We start from the raw sequence: 23,639 nt of genomic DNA, 5'->3' as shown, positions 1-23,639 counted from the left end.
CAGTGAAACATGTATATTACCGTACGTGAAATAGATCACCAGTCCAGGTTCAATGCATGAGACAGGGTGCTCAGGGCTGGTGCACTGGGATGATCCTGAGGGATGGGATGGGAAGGGAGGTGGGAGGGAGGGTCAGGATGCGGAATGCATGTACACCCATGGCTGATTCATGTGAATGTATGGCAAAAACCACCACAATATTGTAATTAGCCTTCAATTATATAAAAAAAAGTGTTGGTGGATATAACAGAATAGATTCACCTGAAAAGTCTTTAATATCCTGTGTGTATGTGTGTATAGGTATGAATGTATAGGCATGTGTGTATCTCTGTGAGTGTATACAACTTCACTCACTGAGTCACTGTAAGCATTATGATAGCACATGTAGAATAATTGGGGGGTGACAAGAATGGATTTATGAGTTGAGTAAAGTGTCATGAAAATGAAAGGTGCTGAAATCTTAAGAAGAGTTGCTTTTAAACTTTTTCCAGCCAATACAATCAAAAAATAGATAAACAAGGTGGCTGTGTATCCAAAAAGATTTTGTTTCTCAATAAAAGACAATGTTTTGGGAACTTTCTTGCACTGTTGGTGGGAATGCAAATTGATACAGCTACTATGGATAACACTATGGAGATCGCTAAAAAAACAACAACAACAACAACAACACTAGGAGTAAAACTACCATGTTGTTGTTCAGTCGCTCAGTCATGTCTGACTCTTGGTGACCCCATGGATTGCAGCACACCAGGCTTCCCTGTCCTTCACCGTCTCCTGAAGATGCTCAAACTCATGTCCATTGAGTCAGTGATGTCATCCAACCATCTCATCCTCTCCCATCCCCTTCTCCTCCTGCCTTCAATCTTTCCCATCCCCAGGGTCTTTTCCATGAGTCGGCTCTTCGCATAGGGTGGCCAAAGTATTGGAGCTACAGCTTCAGCATCAGTCCTTCCAATGAATATTCAGTGAAGAAGGCTGAGCACTGAAGAATTGATGCTTTTGAACTGTGGTGTTGGAGAAGACTCTTGAGAGTCCCTTGGACTGCAAGGAGATCCAACCAGTCCATTCTGAAGGAGATCAGCCCTGGGATTTCTTTGGAAGGAATGATGCTAAAGCTGAAGCTCCAGTACTTTGGCCACCTCATGCGAAGAGTTGACTCATTGGAAAAGACTCTGATGCTGGGAGGGATTGGGGGCAGGAGGAGAAGGGGACGACCGAGGAAGAGATGGCTGGATGGCATCACGGACTCGATGGACGTGTGAGTGAACTCCGGGAGATGGTGATGGACAGGGAGGCCTGGCGTGCTGCGATTCATGGGGTCGCAAAGAGTTGGATACGACTGAGCTACTGAACTGAACTGATTTCCTTTAGGATTGACTGCCTGGTCTCCTTGCTGTCTAAGGGACTCTCAAGAGTCTTCTCCAACACCATAGTTTGAAAGCATCAATTCTTCAGTGCTCGGCCTTCTTTAGGGTCCTACTCTTACATCCGTACATGACTACTGGAAAAACCACAGCTTTGACTATACAGACCTTCATTGGCAAAGTAATGTCTCTGCTTTTTTAATATACTGTCTAGCTTTGTCATAGCTTTTCTTCCAAGGAACAACGGTCTTTTAATTTCATGGCTGTAATCACCATCTGCAGTGATTTTGAAGACCAAGAAAATAAAGTTTGTCACTGTTACCACTTTTCCTGCATTTATTTGCCATAAAGTGATGGGACCAGATCCTATGATCTCAGTTTTTGTTGTTGTTGTTTTTTTTAATCTCAGTTTTTTGAATGCTGACTTTTAAGCCAGCTTTTTCACTCTCCTCTTTCACTTTCATCAAGAAGCTCTTTAGTTCCTCTTTGCTTTCTGCCATCTAGGGTGGTGTCATCTGTATATCTAAGGTTATTGATATTTCTCCTGGCAGTCTTGATTCCAGCTTGTGATTCATCCAGCCTGACATTTCACATGACGTACTCTGCACAGAAATTAAATAAGCAGGGTGACAATATACAGCCTTGACATACTCCTTTCCCAATTTTGAACCACTCCATTGTTCCATGTATGGTTACAATTGTTGTTTCTTGACCTGCATACAGATTTGTCAAAAGGCAGGTAAGGTGATCTGGTATTCCCATCTCTTTTAAGAATTTCCCACAGCTTGTTGTGATCCACACAAAGGCTTTGGCATAGTCAATGAAGCAGATGTTTTTCTAGAACTCTCTTGTTTTTTCTATGATCCAACAGATGTTAGCAATTTGACCTCTGGTGTCTCTTCCTTTTCTTAATCTAACTTGTACATCTAGCAGTTCTCAGTTCATGTACTGTTGACGCGTAGCTTGAAGGATTTTGAGTATTGCCTTGCTAGCATGTGAAATGAGGGCAACTGTGCAATAGTCTGAACATCCTTTGACATTGTCCGTCTTTGGGACTGAAACAAAAACTGACCTTTTCCACCCCTGTGACCAACCACTGCTGAGTTTTCCAAATTTGCTTTCATATTGAGTACAGCACTTTAACAGCATCATCTTTTAGGATCTGAAATAACTCAGCTGGAATTCCATCACCTCTATTAGCTTTGTTTGTAGTGATGCTTCATATTCCAAGATATCTGGCTCTAGGTGAGAGATCACACCATCGTGGTTATCCAGGTCATTAAGATGTCTTTTGCTTTGTTCATAGTGATGCTTCCTAAAGCCCACTTTGCACTTCAGGATGTCTGGCTCTAGGTGAGTGATCACACCATCGTGGTTATCCAGGTCATTAAGATCTTTTTTGTATAGTTCAATCCCACTACTGGGCATATGCTCTGAGGAAACCATAAGTGAAAAAGACACATGCACCCCAATGTTCACTGTAGCACTATATTGCTAAGACATGGATGTCCATTGACAGATGAATGGATAAAGAAGTTGTGGTAATATACATAATGGAATATTACTCAGCCATAAAAAGGAACACATTAGTCAGTTCTAATGGGGTAGATGAACCTAGAACCTATTATACAGGGTGAAGTAAGTCAGAAAGAGATAAATATCATATATTAATGCATATATGAGCTTCCCAGGTGGCCCCAGTGGGGAAGAACCCACCTGCCAATTGCAAGAGATACAGACAGGTTTGATCCCTGGGTCAGGAAGATCCCCTAGAGAAGGGCATGGCAACCCAGTCCAAGATTCTTGCCTAAAGAATCCCAAGGACAGAGGAGCTTAGTGGGCTAGAGTCCATAGGGTCACAAAGAGTTGGACACAACTGAAGCAACTTAGCACACATGGAATCTAGAAAGACGGTACTGATGGAACGATCTGCAGGGCAGCAAGGGAGACACAGACACAGAGCACACACTTGCAGACACGGTGGGGAAGTGGGACAAATTGAGAGAACAGCACTGAAACATCACATTACCATATATAAGATTAGATAGCCAGTGCGAATTTGCTGCATGACACAGGGAGCTCAAATCTGGTGCTCTGTGACAACCTAGAGGGGTGGGAGGGAGGTTTAAGAGGGAGGGGACATACGCATACCTATGGCTGATTCATGTTGATATATGGCAGAAACCAATGCAATATTATAAAGCAATTATTCCCCAATTAAAAATAAATTTACATTAAAAAATTAAAAGAAATAAATCCAAAACATTAACAAATAAAAGACAATAGTTTGGAAGCTCTTGGCAAAGAAAGCCCCAGCACTGATAAAACTGGTCAAAGGGAGGGGAAGCTTCAGTCTACTCAAGACTCAATGGCCTTAAGAATGGGCTTTTGAGACCACTAAGAGTCAAACAAGGGGGAAGCCCTGGCTCTCAAACCATCAACCAGTGGCAGCAGATATATATAAGGAGACAGACTGCAGGAGGGAGGGAGCAGATTGGGGAAGTGGTTAAATTATTATGGTCTCCCAGGACTTCCCTGGTGGTCCAGCAGATAAGAATCTGCCTGCCAACTCAGGGAACACGGGTTCGATCCCTAGTCCCGGAAGATTCCACGTGCCTTGAAGCAACTAAAGCTGTGTACCACGATTACTGAGCCCATGCTCTGGAGCCTGTGCTCCGCAACCAAAGACTCCAACACAATGAGAAGGCCGTGCACCATGACGAAAAGCAGCTTCCGTTTGATGCAGCTAGAGAAAGCCTGTGTGCAGCAATGAAGATCCTGCACAGCAAAAAATAACTAACTAAATACATAATTTAAAAAGTATCATGGTCTCCAAAATTCACTTTGTTCAAGGGAGAAAATTAAAAAGGAATATATAAAAGGCAGCCTCCCGTAGTCTGCTCACACAAGCTGAGGACAACTTTCAGTTGCTCTAGTATCTGAAAGGAACAATTAACTCCTTTATTCATTTAGTCAACACTTTTTGAGCAGCAGGTATGCACCAGGCGTGGGGCCCTGTGCTGAGGATATACTGATGAGCAAGAGAGGCATGGCCCTAATCTCAAAGTCACAGTTGAATGGGACAGAGATGTATAGAGATATAATTCCCCCTCAGAGTCCTAGGAGAAGTTGTTGTTTAGTTGCTAAGTTAAGTCCAACTTGTTTGCGACCCATGGACTGTAACCTGCCAGGCTCCTCTGTCCATGGAAATGTCCAGGCAAGAATACTAGAGTGGGTTGCCATTTCCTCCTCCAGGAAATCTGCCCCACCCAGGGATGGAAGCCAGGTCTCCTGCGATGGCAGGCAGATTCTTTGCCACTGAGCCACGAGGGAAGCTCTAGGAGAAGAGCTACGGCTTATACAGGTATGATAAGGTGGCACTGACAAAGGATCAATAACTCTGGAAGAGCTGAGACCGTTCACCGTACCTCGTATGAGAAGCATATGTGAACTATAGCTGGGTGTGGGCCAAGTGGAGAACAAAAACACCCTGGGACCTGCAGAATGCCTGGACACCAGTATGTGCAAAATGACAAAGCAGGAAAAAACGTGGTCTGGTCAAAAAATGGTGCATAAACAATTCTGTTAGCTGGAGAGCACGCCTGTACAGTGAGGTGTTCCAGAGGATACAACCACAGCCTCTTGTGGTGAAATAACCTTAAATGTCAATGTTAAGGGGTTGGGATCTTGTTCTTTGGACAGCTGGATGTAAAGAAAAGGTTTTCAAAAAGGATTGAGAGGTGATCAGATTTATGTTCTTAGAGGAGAAATGGCCATTTTAAAAGCATGGGGGGCATCTGGTTTTTGGATCAGATGGAACAGACCCATTGCTCCTTATTCTACTTGGTGGTGGTGGTGGTTTAGTCACTAAGTCGTGTCCGACTCTTGCGACCCCATGGACTATAAGCCTGCTAGGCTCCTCTGTCCTTGGGATTCTCTAGGCAAGAATACTAGAGTGGGCTGCCATTTCCTTCTCCAGGGGATCTTCCCAACCCAGGAATCGAACCCGGGTCTCTTGCATTGCAGGCAGATTCTTTACCGACTGAACTACCAGGAGGAAGCCACGCCTATTGCTAAGTGCTAAAAACCCTGGGCATTAAACACACAGTACCATAAGAAAACTCCGAAAAAGTAGAGAGAAGAAGGAAGATTAGCTAGGAACCTCAAGATCTGGGAGAAGACAGCAGTGATTTGTCCAGGTTTCCTTTTATCCTGGACTGGGTACTGGAGAAGGCTGCAGTCCAGAAACACAGCAGCACAGACAGAAAAGAGAAGGAAAGGAAAAAGAAAAAACACCAAGAAAAGCTGGCTATTTAAGTAAAGGATCAAGAAAAGGGTAGCCTATACAAACCGAGTGAAAGTGGTAGTTGCTCAGTTGTGTCTGATTCTTTGGGACCCTGTGGACTGTAGCCCACCAGGCTCCTCTGTCCATGAAATTCTCCGGGCAAGAATACTGGAGTGGGTTGCCATTCCCTTCTCCAAGGGAACTTCCCCACCCAGAGACTGAACCCAGGTCTCCCGTATTAAAGGTGGATTCTCTACTGTCTGAACCACCAGGAAAGCCCCCACATAGTGTATGGTTCCATTTAAATAACATTCTCGAAATGACAAAATTATAGAGATAGCAAGGAAATGAATTGTGACCAGGGGTTAGGGATCGTGTAGTGGGGTAGGAAGGTGACTCTCTAGGAGTAACATGAGAGGGAGGTCTCTACGGTGATGGTAGAGTTTTGTGTCTTGACGATGGTGGTATTTACATGAATCAGCACATGTGGAAATGGTAACATAGAACCGTACCCACTGGGTTGGCCCAAAAGTTTGTTTGGGTTTATCTATACTATCTTACAATACATACTGTACTGATGCCAGGTTTCTGCTTTTGATATTGAGCTATAGTTATATTAAAAGGAACCATTGGGGGAAACTGGGTAAATTTCCTCCCTGAACTATTTTTGCAATTTCCTGTATATATACATGAAAGTGAAGGTTGCTCAGTCGTGTCCAACTCTTTGCAACCCCTTGGACTATAAAGTCCTTGGAATTCTCCAGGCCATAATACTGGAGTGGGGAGCCTTTCCCTTCTCCAGGGGATCTTCCCAACCCAGGAATCGAACCCAGGTCTCCAGCACTGCAGATGGATTCTTTACCAACCCCACAAGGGAAGTCCATATATACTTACTTTATAGAAAGTTTTGTAAAACATGAAAAAAAACAACTCTGTCAACTTTTAAATTCTTTCTAGTAGTCCTCAGTTTGCTAATTCTGGAAATGGGATGGTATGACTACCTTTTTAAAAAACTATATATATATGTTTATATATTTATTTGGCTATGTTAGGTCTTAGTTGTAAGCACACAGGATCTTTAGTTGTAGCATGGGGGATCTCAGTTCCCTGGCCAGGGGTTGAACCTGGCCCCCTGCACTGGGAGTGTGGAATCTTAGCCACTGGACCACCAGGGAAGTCCCATGAATTTACCTTTTAATATAAATGTTTTCTTTTGAGAATATGCTGTGGAGTGTCAAGGTCAGCTGTCCATGCTAATTTAAGTTAACATTTAACTTTCCTCATTCATGATTTCAGCATTATTCCTTTGATTCCAAATGGTTCCAGCTCTGTTTTTATCTAACACTTTTGTCTGTACCACTTCACAGCTAGGAGATTATACTCCTCCCCATTCCAAAGACGAGAAAATTTAAGCTTATAGAAGGAAAAAAGCATGTACTGAATCACATGATGATGGTGGTGGCAAGAGAAGATATCAACTGTTCCCCAGGGCCACTCCGAATATATGGAGATCAGATTCCTTTGTTCTCAGCCCCTGGGGTGACTGTGGGATGCCTTCCTGCCTTCCACCGCTACTCTCTTAAATCTATACTTGGGAATACAGTTTTACTGCATCGTTGTGAAACTAGAGGAATGAAACAGGGAGAACAGGTTGGACAAAGGAAAACTGGAAGTTGGATTTAGAAATCAGAAGCATGTGACTTCAAAGAACTATGATGCTTTTTGCAGACAAGAATTGGAAGGTCTTTTAGGGAAAAGTTTACTAGTAAGATTAAAGGAAGCCTGGATAAACAAACTAGTCTCATACAATAAAAACTGGAGATGTTCTTGCTACTCTTAGGTGCCCATGGCAGCAAAGGCAGGCCCCACATTTGGACAAACTCTCTTATATCTCCTTTGGCCCAGAAATACCTTCATCCTACAGTTTCCCCACAAAAGTCTTTCCTAAGGGTGTCAGATCCCTAGTTCCTAGCACACGGTTGGCATTCCTTGTAAAATATGTAAAGGACAGGCAGGAATTGTGTTTGAGATTGAAATTCCTGGGACAGCCCTAATCCTCGTGCTTCTGAGAAGCTCTTAGGTTATTTTCATCTTTTGGCTGCACCTTGTGGCATGTGGAATCTTCTTGCTCTAACCAGGGTTTGAATCCACAGCCTGTGTATTGGAATCTCGAAATCTTAAGCACTGGACCACCAGGGAAATCCCAGAGAAACTCTTATGTTAAACCCCAAAACTGGGTTTGATTCTTCCCCTTTTCAGAATCAAATATCATCTGAATGCTCACCATATGCTAAAATGTGCTCTAGCAGCTTCTATTGATTGAGCCCTGTTTCTAAACGTTTTCCCCCACTTTCCTACTAATGACTTTGTGTAGGTCTTTCTAGTTTAAAATGACAGAGCTTCAGGTGGTTGTAGGGGTGGGTATGCCCAGACATCTCTGGGAAAAAGAAAAAAAGTAAAACAGACAATTCATTGGTTTCTTTCAAAGTCTTTGTGTTACCTTGTCAAGTCCATCAAATCAGGCTTCTCTGGTGGCTCAGCTGATAAAAGTCACATGGGAAGCCCAAAAGACGCACAGACACAGAAGCCTCAAAATTAAAAAGTACAATCAGGATGAAAATAGATGAACTATGAATGAATACTCAGTGTGGTTAGTTAACAAAAATTTTAAAAAGTCAAATATGAAATTCCTTATAAAAACTACCAACAAAGCAATCTTAAGGATACCTGGATCATGAATTAACACTCTTACTGTACCTATATAAATAACTAGACATAATCCAATGAAACCAACTTTAGGTTATGATCAAGAATAGTCCTTCTTTAGGGCTATTTTTGATCAAAGCATAGGAGGCTGTAGAAAAAAATGTTATGCTTCAGTGGAAAATTATATATTGTTTAGAGGACTTCCAGGTTATCTGATTTTAGCCTACAGTTAATTTAATTTACAGTTCTGGAAATTTTAAATAACTATTTAGAAAGAAATCAGGTTTGTCTCCATTTGAAATTTCACAACATTCTTTTATTCATATAAATTTTTTTTTTCATTTACTTTTTCTTGGAACTAGCTATAACATCTGCTTATTTCCCTTGGATTTTCAGTCTGTAACACATGCATTTTATATCAACATTTTAATATCAACATATATCATTTTAATATCAACATATATCATTTTAATATCAACATGCTCATTTTATTATCTGTATAAGAGGCATAAGTTTACTTTTTCCTGAAAATTGCCTTTTAATGTATATAAACAATTACTATATAAGGCAGAACAATATGTCCTACATAAAATTACAAGTAGTATACTACAATTGGGCTTCCCAGGTGGTACCAGTGGTTAAGGACACGCTTCCTATGCAGGGGACGTAAGTGACATGGGTTCAATCCCTGGGTTGGGAAGATCCCCTGGAGGAGGGCATGGCAACCCACTCTAGTATTCTTGTCTAGAGAAACCCATGGAAAGAGGAGACTGGAAGGCTACAGTCCATAGGGCCGCAAAGAATAGGATATGACTGAAGTGACTTAGCAGGCACACATCCATAATTGGACAGGAGGAATATTTGCTTCTGATTATAGAGGAAAACAATAGAATGGGAAAGACTAGAGATCTCTTTAAGAAAATTAGAAATACCAAGGGAACATTTCATGCAAAGATGGGAACAATAAAGGACAGAAATAAAAGACCTAACAGAAACAGAAGAGATTAAGAAGAGGTGGCAAGAATACAGAGGAACTGTACAAAAAAGATCTTCACGACCCAGTAATCACGACGGTGTGATCACTCACCTAGAGCCAGACATCCTGTAATGTGAAGTCAAGTGGGCCTTAGGAAGCATCACTACGAACAAAGCTAGTGGAGGTGATGGAAATTCCAGCTGAGCTATCTCAAATCCTAAAACATGATGCTGTTAATGTGTTGCACTTAATATGTCAGCAAATTTGGAAAACTCAGCAGTGGCCACAGGACTGGAAAAGGTCAGTTTTCATTCCAATCCCTAAGAAAGGCAATGCCAAAGAATGCTGAAACTACCACATAATTATAATCATCTGATACGCTAGCAAAGTAATGCTCAAAATTCTTCACGCCAGGCTTCAGCAGTACATGGACTGTGAACTTCCAGATCTTCAAGTTGGATTTAGAAAAGGTAGAGGAACCAGAGATCAAATTGCCAACATCTGCTGGATCATCAAAAAAGCAAGAGAGTTCCAGAAAAACATCTACTTCGGCTTTATTGACTATGCCAAACCCTTTGACTGTGTGGATCACAATAAACTGTGAAAAATTCTTAAAGAGATTGGAATACCAGTCCACCTGACCTGCCTCCTGAGAAATTTGTATGTAGATCAAGAAGCAACAGTTAAAACTGGACATGGAACAACAGACTGGTTCCAAATTGGGAAAGGAGTATGTCAAAGTTGTATATTGTCACCCTGCTTATTTAACTTATATGCAGAGTACATCATGAGAAATGCTGAACTGGATGAAGCACAAGCTGGAATCAAGATTTCCTGGAGAAATATCAATAACCTCAGATATGCAGATGACACAACCATTATGTCAGAAAGCGAAGAAGAACTGAAGAGCCTCTTGAAGACAGTTAAAGAGGAGAGTGAAAAAGTTGGCTTAAATATTCAGAAAACTAAGATCATGGCATCTGGTCCCATCACTTCATGGCAAATAGATGGGGAAACAATGGAAACAGTGACAGACTATTTTCTGGGGCTCCAAAATCACTGCAGATGGTGACTGCAGCCATGAAATTAAAAGGCGCTTGTTCCTTGGAAGGAAAGTTATGACCAACCTAGACAGCATATTAAAAAGCAGAGACATTACTTTGCCAACAAAGGTCCATCTAGTCAAAGCTATGGTTTTTCCAGTAGTCATGTATGGATGTGAGAGTTGGGCTATGAAGAAAGCTGAGCACTGAAGAATTGATGCTTTTGAACTGTGGGGTTGGAGAAGACTCTTGAGAGTCCCTTGAACTGCAAGGAGATCCAACCAATCCATCCTAAAGGAAATCAATCCTGAGTGTTCATTGGAAGGACTGATGCTGAAACTCCAATACTTTGGCCACCTGATGTGAAGAACTGACTCATTGGAAAAGACCCTGATGCTGGGAAAGATCGAAGGTGGGAGAAGGGGACTACTGAGGATGAGATGGTTTCATGGCATCACTGACTCGATGGACATGAGTTTGAGCAAGCTCCAGGAGTTGGTGATGGACAGGGAAGCCTGGCATGCTGCAGTCCATGGGGTCACAAAGAGTCAGACACAACTGAGTGACTGAAATGAACTGAACTGAACTGAGAGAAAAGAGGTATGTCTTCATAGAGCAGGTGGTAGTAATAGGCTTCCCTGACGGCTCAGCAGGTAAAGAATCCACTGGCAATGCAGGAGACAGGGATTCAACCTCTGGGTAAGGAAGATCCCCTGGAGAAAGAAATGGCGACCCACTCCAGTATTCTTACCTGAACTATCCCATGGAAAGAGAAGCCTGGCAGGCTATAGTCCATCGGGTCTCAAAAAGTCATACGAAATTAAGCATGCCCGTGGAGGTAATACTTGGCTTTAAGGGTGAGTAAAATTTTAAGACTGAGAACTGGAAGAATAAACAAAATGACTAGTAATCCTAAGGGACTCTCCTGACCCAAATGTTATGAGTCAGGACCCAGCACCCTTGTGTCCCCAAGGAAAGGCCAGACTCAATCCTGCGAGATTCATGTAGGAGCAATTCCCAATTTGGAAACAATATCAGGGAATCTCCCTGTATATCTGACCTGGCAAGGCTTACAGTCCCACTGCTCAGCTGCTGAAAGACTCCTGGCAAGACCAGGAGTGTGAGGCCTGATGTAACTGGGATCCGTAGGCCAGGGATGTAGTTGTATGGATGGATCTAATTGCAGCTTACTCCTGGAGTCAAATTAGTTTCATTAATGACTTTTAACCCATACATTTCCGTTTTGACAATGGTAAAGAGGAAGAGGTAGGTAAGGAGTTCAGAAAATGTAATAGGACTTAAGGTAAGTTTCAGTTCAGTTCAGTCGCTCAGTCATGTGCGACTCTTTGCGACCCCATGAATCGCAGCACGCCAGGCCTCCCTGTCCATCACCAACTCCCAGAGTCCACCCAAACTCATGTCCATTGAGTCGGTGATGCCATCCAGCCCTCATCCTCTGTCGTCCCCTTCTCCTCCCACCTCCAATCCCTCCCAGCATCAGAGTCTTTTCCAATGAGTCAACTCTGCATGAGGTGGCCAAAATATTGGAGTTTCACCTTTAGCATCATTCCTTCCAAAGAACACCCAGGACTGATCTCCTTTAGAATGGACTGGATGGATCTCCTTGCAGTCCAAGGGACTCTCAAGAGTCTTCTCCAACACCACAGTTCAAAAGCATCAGTTCTTCAGTGCTCAGCCTTCTTTAGGAGCTTAATGCAGGCCAACTCCGATACTTCAGTCTCATGTCTCCTGCAGCAGGAGTGTTCTTTTCCACTAGCGCCACCTGGGAAGTCCCTAAATAGAGTACATCTGTCATTTAAATTTCTTTTGTTTTAGAAAATTTTTCTAGTTGTATTGCCATTGTTTTCTTCCTTTAAAAAGTTTTTTTAATTTTATATTGGAGTATAGCCGATTAACAATGTTGTGATAGTTTCAGGTGGACAGCAAAGGGTCTCAGCCATACATATACACGTATCCATTCTCCCCCAAACTCCTTTCCCATGTTTTCTGTTTTTTTACAGAGCAGGGGTCACAGGCAGAAAGGCTCTTGTCTACCATCCCTGACCCAAGTTACTGGTATGAAAAGTACAAAGAGTTAACTTACGTGAAAAAAGACTCATGAGGCTGAATGCTTCAAGACTGAGCTGTGTGACAGTCAGGTTTTATGTGTAGGCTATAAAGTCTCAATAGTGACAGGAAGAGATGTGTTGTTAGTCAGCTCATTGGCAATTGCTTTGAACTCCTTAGAGGAAACACACAATCCATCTGGGTAAACAGGGTAAGACATGTTCCTTCTCCAGATGAACTGCAACTCAGTGTTGCCAGTGTGATAAGGCGGCCAAATCCTGTGAGAGGAGGTACCTGCAGTTCTAAGCTAGGAAGGATTTCAAGGTAGGCATCATCTCATCTTGGGTTGAGCAATAAACAAGGCGTGCTAATTTACAACTTAAATGGCACACCCATCCATTTGGCAACTGGGCAAACTCTCTTTCCTTGATTCTCTACCTCAAAAAAAAAAAAAAATTGGCTTCAGTGGTAAGCAGGCTCACAGGAGGATGGAATAATGAATACAATCAAATACCCAAATCTTCCCTGGTGGCTCAGCTGGTAGAGAATCCACCTGTAGTACAGGGGACTTGAGTTCCATCCCTGGAGTGGGAAGAGCCCTTGGAGAAGGGAACAGCTACCCACTCCAGTATTCTGGCCTGGAGAATGCCATGGACTGTATTTCCATGGGGTCGCAAAGAGTTGGACATGACTGAGCGACTTTCACTTCACTTCAAATAAAGGTAAATGTCATCATAACCATGGGACTTAGAAAATCTTTTCACTTAGGCATTAATATGAAAAGTCAAATGAAATGTCTGAACCATCCCATTGAATTCTCACAACTCTATGAAGTAAGTACTATTATTATTCCCATTTTGCAGGTGATGAAATGGAGGCCCAGACAACTCAAGTAACTTGCTTAAGGTCACACAGCTGATACGTGGTACCATAAGAACTGAACCTGTGACTGTGACCTTAACCACAGCCCAAACTATCCCATAGAAGTAGGGCCTATGAAGACAGAGCAAGAAAGATATCTGACTACAAAAAAACAGTGTGACAATCTCTAGCAGATCCTATCCAGAGGCAGGATAGAAATCTAAATGACTTGTCCCATCTCTGATTTACAGCACATAAATATTCTTAGTCCCATTTTACCCTAAGATTTCAAAGCTTCTTTTACTAAATTACCATTTTGTTCTTTTTGTTATTTATACCGTATTTCCTTTTGTAATTTTTAAAATTTCTACCCTATTTTCACTCGGCTGACAAAGGTCCGTCTAGTCAAAGCCCTGGTTTTTCAAGTAGTCATGTACAGACGTGACAGTTGGACCATAAAGAAGACTGAACACTGAGGAATTGATGCTTTTGAACTGTGGTGTTGGAGAAGGCTCTTGAGAATTCCTTGGACTGCAAGGAGATCCAACCAGTCCATCCTAAAGGAAATCAGTCCTGAATATTCATTGGAAGGACTGGTGCTGAAGCTGAAACGCTAATACTTTGGTCACCTGATGTGAAGAGCTGATTCACTGGAAAAGACCCTAATGCTGGGAAAGATTGAGGGCAGAAGGAGAAGGGTTTCATCAGAGGATGGGATGGTTAAATAGCATCACTGACTCAATGGACATGAATTTGAGCAAATTCTGGGAGATGGTGGAGGACAGAGGAACCTGGAGTGCCACAGTCCACAGGGTCATAAAGAGTGAGACACGACTTACTGACTGAACAACAACTCTATTTTCCATGGTTTTACATCCCTGATTTTCCCAACTTTTATATGCCTGGGAATTTACCAAAAATAAAACCAAGTGACTGACTGCCCAGTCTTTCTTATAGAAAGACCACAAAATGGGAATTCCCTCGCAGTCCTGTGGTTAAGATTTTGCCTTCCAATCCAGGGGGTTCAATCCCTGGTCAGGAAGCTAAGATCCCACATACCTTGCGGCCAAGAAACCAAAACGTAAAACAGAAGCACTGTTGTAACAAATTCAATAGGCTTAAAAATGGTCCACATCAAAAAAAGAAAATAATCTTAAATAAAAGACCACAAAATGCTGCAGCCTCTAGGTTCTAATCACCACCTGAAAATAATGATCACGTCAGAAGTCACACAACTATAAAAATTAATTTTTAAAAAGTCACGCAACTAAGGGATATTACTTCCCTACCTAAACTTCCTATTATTGGGGAGGGCAGTGGAAGGGGAAGGGGAAAGGGAAGGACATTTTATAAGGCTAATAAGTTTATTTTAGTCTCAAGTTTTTTAAAATTATTTTAAAAATTATAAAAAAATAGAGTGAATAGCATAATAAAAACTCAATATACCTGCCCCTTAGATTCACTATTATCAAAGTGTTGCTGCACTTTATCTGTATCTTTTGTCCCATTTTGCTGAATTATTCCAAAGCAAATCTCAAACATAATTTTATTTCATCCCTGTATACTTCAGTATCCATTCCTGTATAGGTATTTTCTTATACTACCACTGTTCTCTTAACAAAATGAATAGCTTATACTATTCAAAATTGCTTCATACACACCTTTTTCAGACTCTTTTGTTTTGTTTTACATCAGGATCTAAGCAAGGTCCATACATTATATTTGAGGGTTATACTCTCTATGAATCTGTCTTAATGTAGAGCTACCTTCCCATTTTTCAAATTCAAGCCATTAACTTGTTGAAGAAATTGGGTGAATTTTCCTAGAGTGGTCTCTCCTCTAGATATCCGCTTTCTCATGGTAGAATTCATTTCCCTGTCTCTCCCTATCTCCTATAAAGGGAATTCTCACTGTTTTCCTCTTTACATATTCATCTAAACTAGAAAACACAGAAAATGATTTGCGACTGTTTTCTCAATTCTCCCAAGGAGGGTACACGGCGCGTGCCATTCTAAGTGTGTAACTAAGGTGAACTTGGGTCTTATTTGCCCACCAGGGAGCAGAGCCCATTCACTAACACCGGGGTGTCATGAAGGAAATGACAACATTTATTTGTAAGGTGCCAAGCAAAGAGTGCAGGGTAGCTGGTGCTCAAAAGACCTGAATTCCCCAGTGGATTTCAGGGAATGATTTTCAAGACAACCTTAGGGGCAGAGGTTGCAGGGAGCGTGATCAGCTCATGGACTTTCTTCTGATTGGTTGGTGATGAGGTGGTAACAGGGTGATGTTTCAGGAATCTTTATCATCAATCGTCTGGTTCCAACCAGTCTGGGGTCTGTGTACTTATGTTCAGCATTTAGTTACCACCCTCCACCTGGGTGGGTGGGGGGCTCTAAGCCCCCCCAGAACAACTCAAAAATACATGTCAGGATTCCTGGAGGAGGAACTACGACTGTTTTATTGCTGAACTGGTTGACTGCTTTTCCTTTGATTCTGCGCTCCCTCACTTCCCTAATTAGCAACTGATTGAGTCTGCTCATTAGAACTCAGGGAAGTTTTAGTAGATGAAAACCTTTTTCTACAAGAAACGGGGGACACAGAGGGACTTTTGTGCCTGGGAAGGCCCCACCATCCACAGTTTCAATCCCCTTTTCTTTGATACTCTTCAGTTGTATCCAGTTCCCCTAGGGGACTAGAGGCAGGACAAGAAAGGGAATAACATTTTAGATAAAGAGGTTAATCATAAACTCAGCCAGAGAACTCAGTTTGAGGGGCACTTTGTTTCAACTGAAGGATTCCCTGGTGGCTCAGCTGGTGAAGAATCCGTCTGCAGTGCAGGAGACCTGGGTTCGATCCTGGGGTTGGGAAGATTCCCTGGAGAAGGGAAAGGCTACCCACTCCAGTATTCTGGCCTAGAGAATTCCATGGACTGTATAGTCCACGGGGTTGCAAAGAGTTGGACACGACTGATCAACTTACACAGACACTGGTGGCTCAGACGGTAAAGCATCTGCCTGCAATGTGGGAGACCCGGGTTCGATCCGTAGGTCGGGAAGATTCCCCTGGAGAAGGAAATGGCAACCCACTCCGTACCCCTGCCTGGAAAATCCCATGGACGGAGGAGCCTGGTAGGCTACAGTCCATGAGGTCGCAAAGAGTCAGACACAACTGAGCAATTTCACTTTTCCTAGAGAAGGGAATGGCTACCCACTCCAGTCTTCTTGCCTGAAGAATTCCATGAACAGAGCGAAGAGAAGTTAATTTATTATACATAGTGGATTCCTTAGGGCAGTAGAACTTAAATTTCAAAGCCAAAATGAAAAAGGTTTAAAATCTTGATTATATTGTTTCAACTTTTTTTTTTTTTGGCAGAAATACTTTATTGAAGGCACTGAATGCTTCGTATTGAAGGTTATCAGGAGGTACAATGTCTATTCTCGCTTTTAGTGACAGAAAGATGAATTAATGGGTTCAGATGATGACAGTGAGTAATAGTTTCATCCATTAATGATTGCCATAGATATTTTGAGGGAGGGGGAGGAACCTAAGACAAGAATTGAGTGAAACATTCACCAAAGGTGATCTCATCTTAGGGCCTGGACAGGATGATGACTCATGCATCATATACACCACCAAACTGTCTTCATCAATCTTAATCGAAAGAAATCAATTTGACTTCTCCCCATCAGCACACCCAATAACAGTGGTCAGTAATACTGAGAGCCAAGACTAGACACAAACCATTCATTTATACCCCAAGAGAGCTTTAAAAATAAAAATCAACACATTCAAAGTCTTTTGGCCAGCAGAAGGGCACAGCCGGCCAGGAGAACATTTGCCTTTATCTTCCTCTATGGTATTTTCCAGGCTTCCCGGGTAGCTCAGCTGGTAACGAATCTGCCTGCAGTGAAGGAGACCCTGGTTCAATTCCTGGGTCAGGAAGTTCCCCTGGAGAAGGGATAGGCTACCCACTCCAGTATTCTTGGGCTTCCCTGATGGCTGACAGTAAAGAATCTGCTCGCAATGTGGGAGAACTAGGTTCAATCCCTGGGTTGGGGAGATCCCCTGGAGGAAGGCATGGCAACCCAGTACAGCATTCTTGCCTGAAGAATTCCATGGACAGAGGTGCCTGGCGGGCTACTGTCCAAAGAGGTCGCAAAGAGTCAGTCATGAGTGAGTGACTAAGCTCTGTACAGTATTTCCCTGGTGGCTCAGATGGTAAAGAATCCGCTTGCAATGTAGGAGACCCAGATTTGATCCCTGGGTGGGGAAGATCCACTGGAGAAGGAAATGGCAACCCACTCCAGTACTCTTGCCTAGAGAATTCCATGGACAGAGGAGTCTGGCATGCCAACAGTTGGACCCAACAGAGCGACTAACACGCGTGCGCGCGCGCGCGCGCACACACACACACACACACACACACACACGTGTGCCTTCCTGAGAAGCAGGGGAGAATCCCCAAGATGGGACACACAGTAGACTATGATCACTACACTTAAAGGGACACTAAAGGAAATGTTTTGCTTCCAGAAACCAGAATCTAAGTAAGTAGACACAGAAAAGGCATACCTGCTAACTATCATACCGTAAATTGTTGGAAGATATGAAAGAAAGCAGCAGTTTCTAGCCTCTGCACTGAGTGGGTAGTCAATAAAATTGTTGACAATCTTATTCCTGCCCATCATAAAAGGGCTGAAAAAGTAAGGGTAAGTGATACTGGACAACTTCCAGTAATACGCTGGAGCAATGCCAGGGAGAGGACACAGCGTTCATTAAATCAGAGCAATTTGAGAAAGCTGTTTTAGGTTGAACTGCCTAGGAAAATATGTCACGCATCAGCTTTTTGATCATTATTGCATGAAAACGAGTACATGAATATCCTCTGCAACTACTATAATCCTGGAATTACCTCTATCACATACATATTCCGTCTCTTGGCCCAAATTCTCTAGTTGATACAGGTCTCTCTGGGGAACAGCACAGCTGAGCCTGGGGTATGGAACCCCCATTGCCGGACACACCTATAGTGTCCTACACCCTCCTGTCCTAGTCCACTATGACCCTACTGAACATGCATTTACTCTGACAAGATTAATATTGGAGTCAGAGTTGAAGGGAGTGAACTTGTCTAACACTATCGTGCTATCTACAAGTAAAATGTACGAGTCCACGACTCGTCATGAAGAGCAAATGAAATGGAGAGTTAGAGAGGTCAAAGGTGTAAAATGTAATTAATGAATTTGTAGAATGTTAGAGCTACAGGGGAGACTGAAGTTCACTTAGTATAACCCTCTTTACAGAAAACTGTAGCCCAGAGAAATTCAATTGCTTGCCCTGAATTAGTCTTAATTACAGAATGAAAAACAAAGTAACATGATGTCTGTAAGGACATCAAAAACATCAGGTAAGACTACTAATCATGTAGAAGCATTTGGAATTTAAAAAATTCAAGTCTGTGTATTTATTTAACATTTACTGAGAGCTTGTTACGTGCCAGATACAGCATTGAACAAAAATCCCTGTGTCCGTGGAGTATACAATCTAGTAAAGAAACTAAACATTAAGTAAACCATACAGTATGCCACACAGCTGTGGAGGAGGAAGTGGCAACCCATTCCAGCATTCTTGCCTGGAGAATCCCATGGGCAGAGAAGCCTGGCTAGCTACAGCCCACGGGGTCACAAGAGTCGGATACAACTTAGTGACTATACCATACAGCTGTAAATATCATGAAGAAAAATAAAGCAGGGAAAGGGGAGGGGGGACCTAAGGGGAGCAGGTGGATAGGAGGGTCACATTTTAAAACAGGTGGTCAGGGGCTTCCCAGGTGGCGCAGTGGTAAAGAATCTGCCTGCCAATGCAGGAGATGCAGGAGACACAGGTTCGATCCCTGGGTCAGGATGATCCTCTGGAGAAGAAAATGACAACCCACTCCAATATTCTTGCCTAGACAATTCCATGGACAGAGGAGCTTGGCAGGCTACAGTCCACGGACTCATAAGAGTCAGACACAACTGGATGACTGAGCATACACACACACAGACACACACACACAGAATGTCCTCTAATTAAAATATACTTGATAAGGTAATAAAGTGATCCAAAAATTATCTGAGGAGAAGTGTCTCCAGACAAAGAGCTAATAAAGAAGACTTGAAGAAAGAGTCCCTGGAATGTCCATCCAAATACCAGGTCAACGAAGCTCAGCAGAACAAGCAAGGAGGAAAGCAGTGGGAGATAAACGTTTGAGAAGTTAAGTGGGACCAGATTTTGTCTGTGTGTGTTGTGTGTAGAGAGTGGGGATCATGAGATTTGGTTTTGGATGTGTTAAGCTTGGCTGCTGTATTGAGAAAGTACACAGATACAAATAGAGATTATTTTGTTGTTTAGTTGTTAAGTCATGTTTGACTCTTTTTGTGACCCTTTGGACTGTAACCCACCAGGCTCCTCTGTGCATAGGATTTTTCAGGCAAGTATACTGGAGTCGGTTGCCATTTCCTTCTCCAGGGGATCTTAACAGCCAGAGACTGAACTTGCATCTCTTTCATTGTAGGCAGATTTTTTTTTACCACTGAGCCACCTGGGAAGAGATTACTTAGGAACTCTTAAGATAATCTATGAGATAGACGATGATGGTATGGACCAGGCATCTCACAGCAGAAGTAATGTGAACTGGAAATGTATTTTTCAGGTAAAGCTGACACAATTTGCTGATCAAGTGAAGGATGAAAGAGACAGAGTGGGGAAATTCAATGATTTCTTCAAGGTTCTTGGTCTCAATAACTAGACACATGGAATTGCTAATTAACCAATATGGGGAAGACTATAGGAAGAGCAAATTGAGGGGAACCAATTTGGAGAAGGCAATGGCACCCTACTCCAGTACTCTTGCCTGGAAAATCCCATGGATGGAAGAGCCTGGTGGGCTGCAGTCCATGGGGTCGCAAAGAGTCGGACATGGCTGAGCGACTCCACTTTGACTTTTCACTTTCATGCATTGGAGAAGGAAATGGCAACCCACTCCAGTGTTCTTGCCTGGAGAACCCCAGGGATGGGGGAGCTTGATGAGCTGCTGTCTATGGGGTCACACAGAGTCGGACACGACTGAAGTGACTTAGCAACGATGAGGAAATGTTAAGTGGCAGTTAAGGTTAAAAATTTGGATTTTCAGAGAGAGATCTATGCCAGATATATAAATGTAGGAGTTATCAGTATATAGATAAGAGACCCATGAGATTAAAACAGATGACCAGAAGAGCAAGTGTAGACAGTAAAGGTGTCCAGGGACTGAGACCCGGGATACTCTTAAAAGCTTTGGGGTTGTGGAAGCCAGGTGTAAGATATTTCAATAAAAAATGGAGTGATCAATTGTGTTTAAGTCTGATGGCAGGTCAAGATAAACTTTAAGAATGACCATTGAATTTAGCAATGTGGAAGTCACTGATGGCTTTGAAAAGCCACTTCACCAGAGAGGTAAAGGCAGATAAGTCTTACTACAATGTATTCAAGAGATAATGTGATGAGAAGAACAGGAACAACAGACATTAAAAAATTAGTTCAGAAAGGTTACAAGATACAAGACTAAAAAATGAAAGTGACAGTTCTCAGTCATGTCTGACTCTTTGTGACCCCATGAACTACAGATTCCATGGAATTCTCTAGGCCAGAATACTAGAGTGGGTAGCCTTTCCCTTCTCCAGGGGATCTTCCCAACCAACCCAGGGATCCAACCCAGGTCTCTAACAATGGAGGTGGATTCTTTACCAGCTTAGCCACAAGGGAAGCCCAAGAGTACTGGAGTGGGTAGCCTATTCCTTCTCCAGCAGATCTTCCTGACCAGGGATTAAAACGCTGTCTCCTGCACTGCAGGTGGATTCTTTACCAACTAAGCTATCATAATATACAAAATTCAACTGTATTTCTACACCCTTATGATGCACAATGAGAAAATAAAATTAAGAAGATCCATTTAAGAAGTATCAAAAAGAACAAAATACTTTGAAATAAATTTAACAGAAAAGTACACATTATATGCTCTGAAAATTATAAAACATTGTTGCAAGAAATGAATGGAAAGACATCCATGTTCATGAATCAGATGACAACTCCCAAACTGATTTATAGATTCAATGTGACCCTTATCAAAATCTCAACTAGCTTTTTTTGCAGGAAGGTGATCTTAAAATTTCATATAAAAATGCAAGGGACTCAGTATAGCAAAACAATCTTTAAAAAGAAGAACAAAGAAGCCTCATGCTTCTCAATTTTGTAACTTGCTACAGTAATTAAAACAGACTACTTTGGTTTAAGCATAAATACATAGATTAATGGAATAGAAAAGAGATTTCAGAAATAAACCCTAATATTAATGGTCCATTGATTTTTGACAACAGTGTCATATCAATTCAGTGGGGTGAATAATAGTTTTTTGAACAAATGATGCTGGGACAACTAGATATCCTCATACAAAAGAATGAGGTTGGATGCCTATCTAGCTCTATACATAAATATTAACTCAAACCAGATCATAGACCCCAGTGTAAGAGCTGAAACTAAAAAACTCTTAAAAGCACACACAGGAGTAAATCTTTGTGAACTTGGACTGCGTGCACACATGCTCAGTCACTTCAGTCGTGTCTGATTTTGCAGCCATATGGACTGTAGCTCGCCAGGCTCCTGTCCATGGGATACTCGAGGCAAGGATACTGGAGCGGGGTGTCAGTCCCTCCTCCAAGAGATCATCCTGACCCAGGGATTGAATCCATGTCTCCAGCACTGCAGGCAGCTTCTTTACCCACTGAGCTACCGGGGAAGCCCTGAACTTGGATTAGGTAATGACCAAAGCAACAAGAGAAAAAATAGATGAATTGGACTTCCTCAAAATTAAAAAATTCTGTCCTGCAAAGGAAACCATCAAAAAAGTGAAAAAAAAAAAAATCCCCAGAACAAGAAATATTTGCAAACCGTAAGTCTAATAAGGAACCTTATGCAGAATATATTAACAACTCTCAGAACTCAATAATCAAAAGATAAATAACCCAATTACAAAATGGCAAAGGATTTGAAAAGACAGTTCTCCAAAACAGATATACAAGGGGCTAATAAGCATGTGAAAAGATGCTCACCATCGCTAGCCATCAGAAAAATAAAGATGCTCACCATTGTTAGTCATCAGGAAAATCAAAATCACCATGAGATACCACTTCATACGCTTTAGGATGACTATAATCAGAGAGATAGATAAGGATAAGAGCTGGAGGATGTGAAGAAAATCTGAACCCTTATACACAATTGGTGTGAATGTAAAATGATGCAGACGCTTTGTAGAAGTTTTCAGTTCCTTAAAATGTTCAACATTAGGCTACCATATGACCCAGCAAATCTCCTCCTGGGTATATAGCCAAGAGAAATAAAAACACAGCAAAGCTTGTAAACAAATGTTCATAGCAGCATTATTCACAGTAGCTAATTAATAGAAACAGCCCAAATGTTCATCAACTGGGTAAATAAAATAGAGTATATCCAGAGTGGAATATTATTCAGCAATAAAAAGCAATGAATTACTGATACAAGCTACAACATAGAGAAATCTTTAAAACATGATACCACATGAAAGACTCTAGGCACAAACGACTATTTCTTACATGACTCCATTTATATGGCAAGTCCAAAATAGGCAGATCTATAGAGACAGAAAGCGGGCTGGTGATTGGCTGAGAGAATGAGAAACAACTGCTAGTGGGTATGGGATTTTTCTTTTCTATACTAAAAAAATTGGATTATTGTTAGAAAAAAACTATAAAATTTACAGCTGTAACCAATTTTAAGTGTATCTTAAGTGTATTTATATTCACACTGTTGTGAAAGAGACCTCCGGAACTTCTTCATCTTGCAAAACTGAAACTCTACTCATTACTCACTTCCCATTTCCTCCTGACCCCAGATCCTGGCAAGCACTACTCTGCTTTCCTTTTTTAAATTTTGGCCGTGCTGGGTCTTTATAGCAGCACACGGGCTTTTTCTCTAGTTGCGGATGCACACTTCTCTTGTTGCGGGGCACAGGCTCTAGAATGCGAGGGCTCAGCAGGTGCAGCCCACGGGCTTGGCTGCCCTACAGCATGTGGGATCTTAGTTTCCCAACCAGGGATCGAAGCTGTGTTTCAAGCATTGGAAGATGGATTCCTATCCGCTGGACCACCGGGGAAGTCTCCATCACTACTTTCTGTCTGCATGAATTTGATTATTCTAGGTTCCTAATGTGAGTGGAATCACACAGTATTTGTCTTTTTGTTCCTAGCTTACTTCACTTAGCACAATGTCCTTAAGGCTAATAC

The 23,639-nt window shown here is 42.1% G+C and overlaps 1 protein-coding gene across 1 annotated transcript in view; it reads right to left on the bottom strand.

Annotated features, from left to right (window-relative positions):
- The window catches only part of SLC37A2 (solute carrier family 37 member 2), a 55,528-nt gene extending 32,925 nt beyond the window's left edge, over positions 1-22,603 (bottom strand). The window contains exon 1 of the mRNA XM_069566387.1: positions 22,465-22,603. The gene's annotated coding sequence lies outside the window, so the exon portion shown is untranslated. The remainder of the gene's footprint in view (positions 1-22,464) is intronic.
- Positions 22,604-23,639: the final 1,036 nt, after the last annotated feature.

Source organism: Ovis canadensis, chromosome 21, assembly GCF_042477335.2.
Source record: "Ovis canadensis isolate MfBH-ARS-UI-01 breed Bighorn chromosome 21, ARS-UI_OviCan_v2, whole genome shotgun sequence".
NCBI classification, from domain to species: domain Eukaryota; kingdom Metazoa; phylum Chordata; class Mammalia; order Artiodactyla; family Bovidae; genus Ovis; species Ovis canadensis.
Note: the sequence above shows the minus strand (reverse complement) of the source record. Positions and strands in the feature narration are given on the sequence as shown.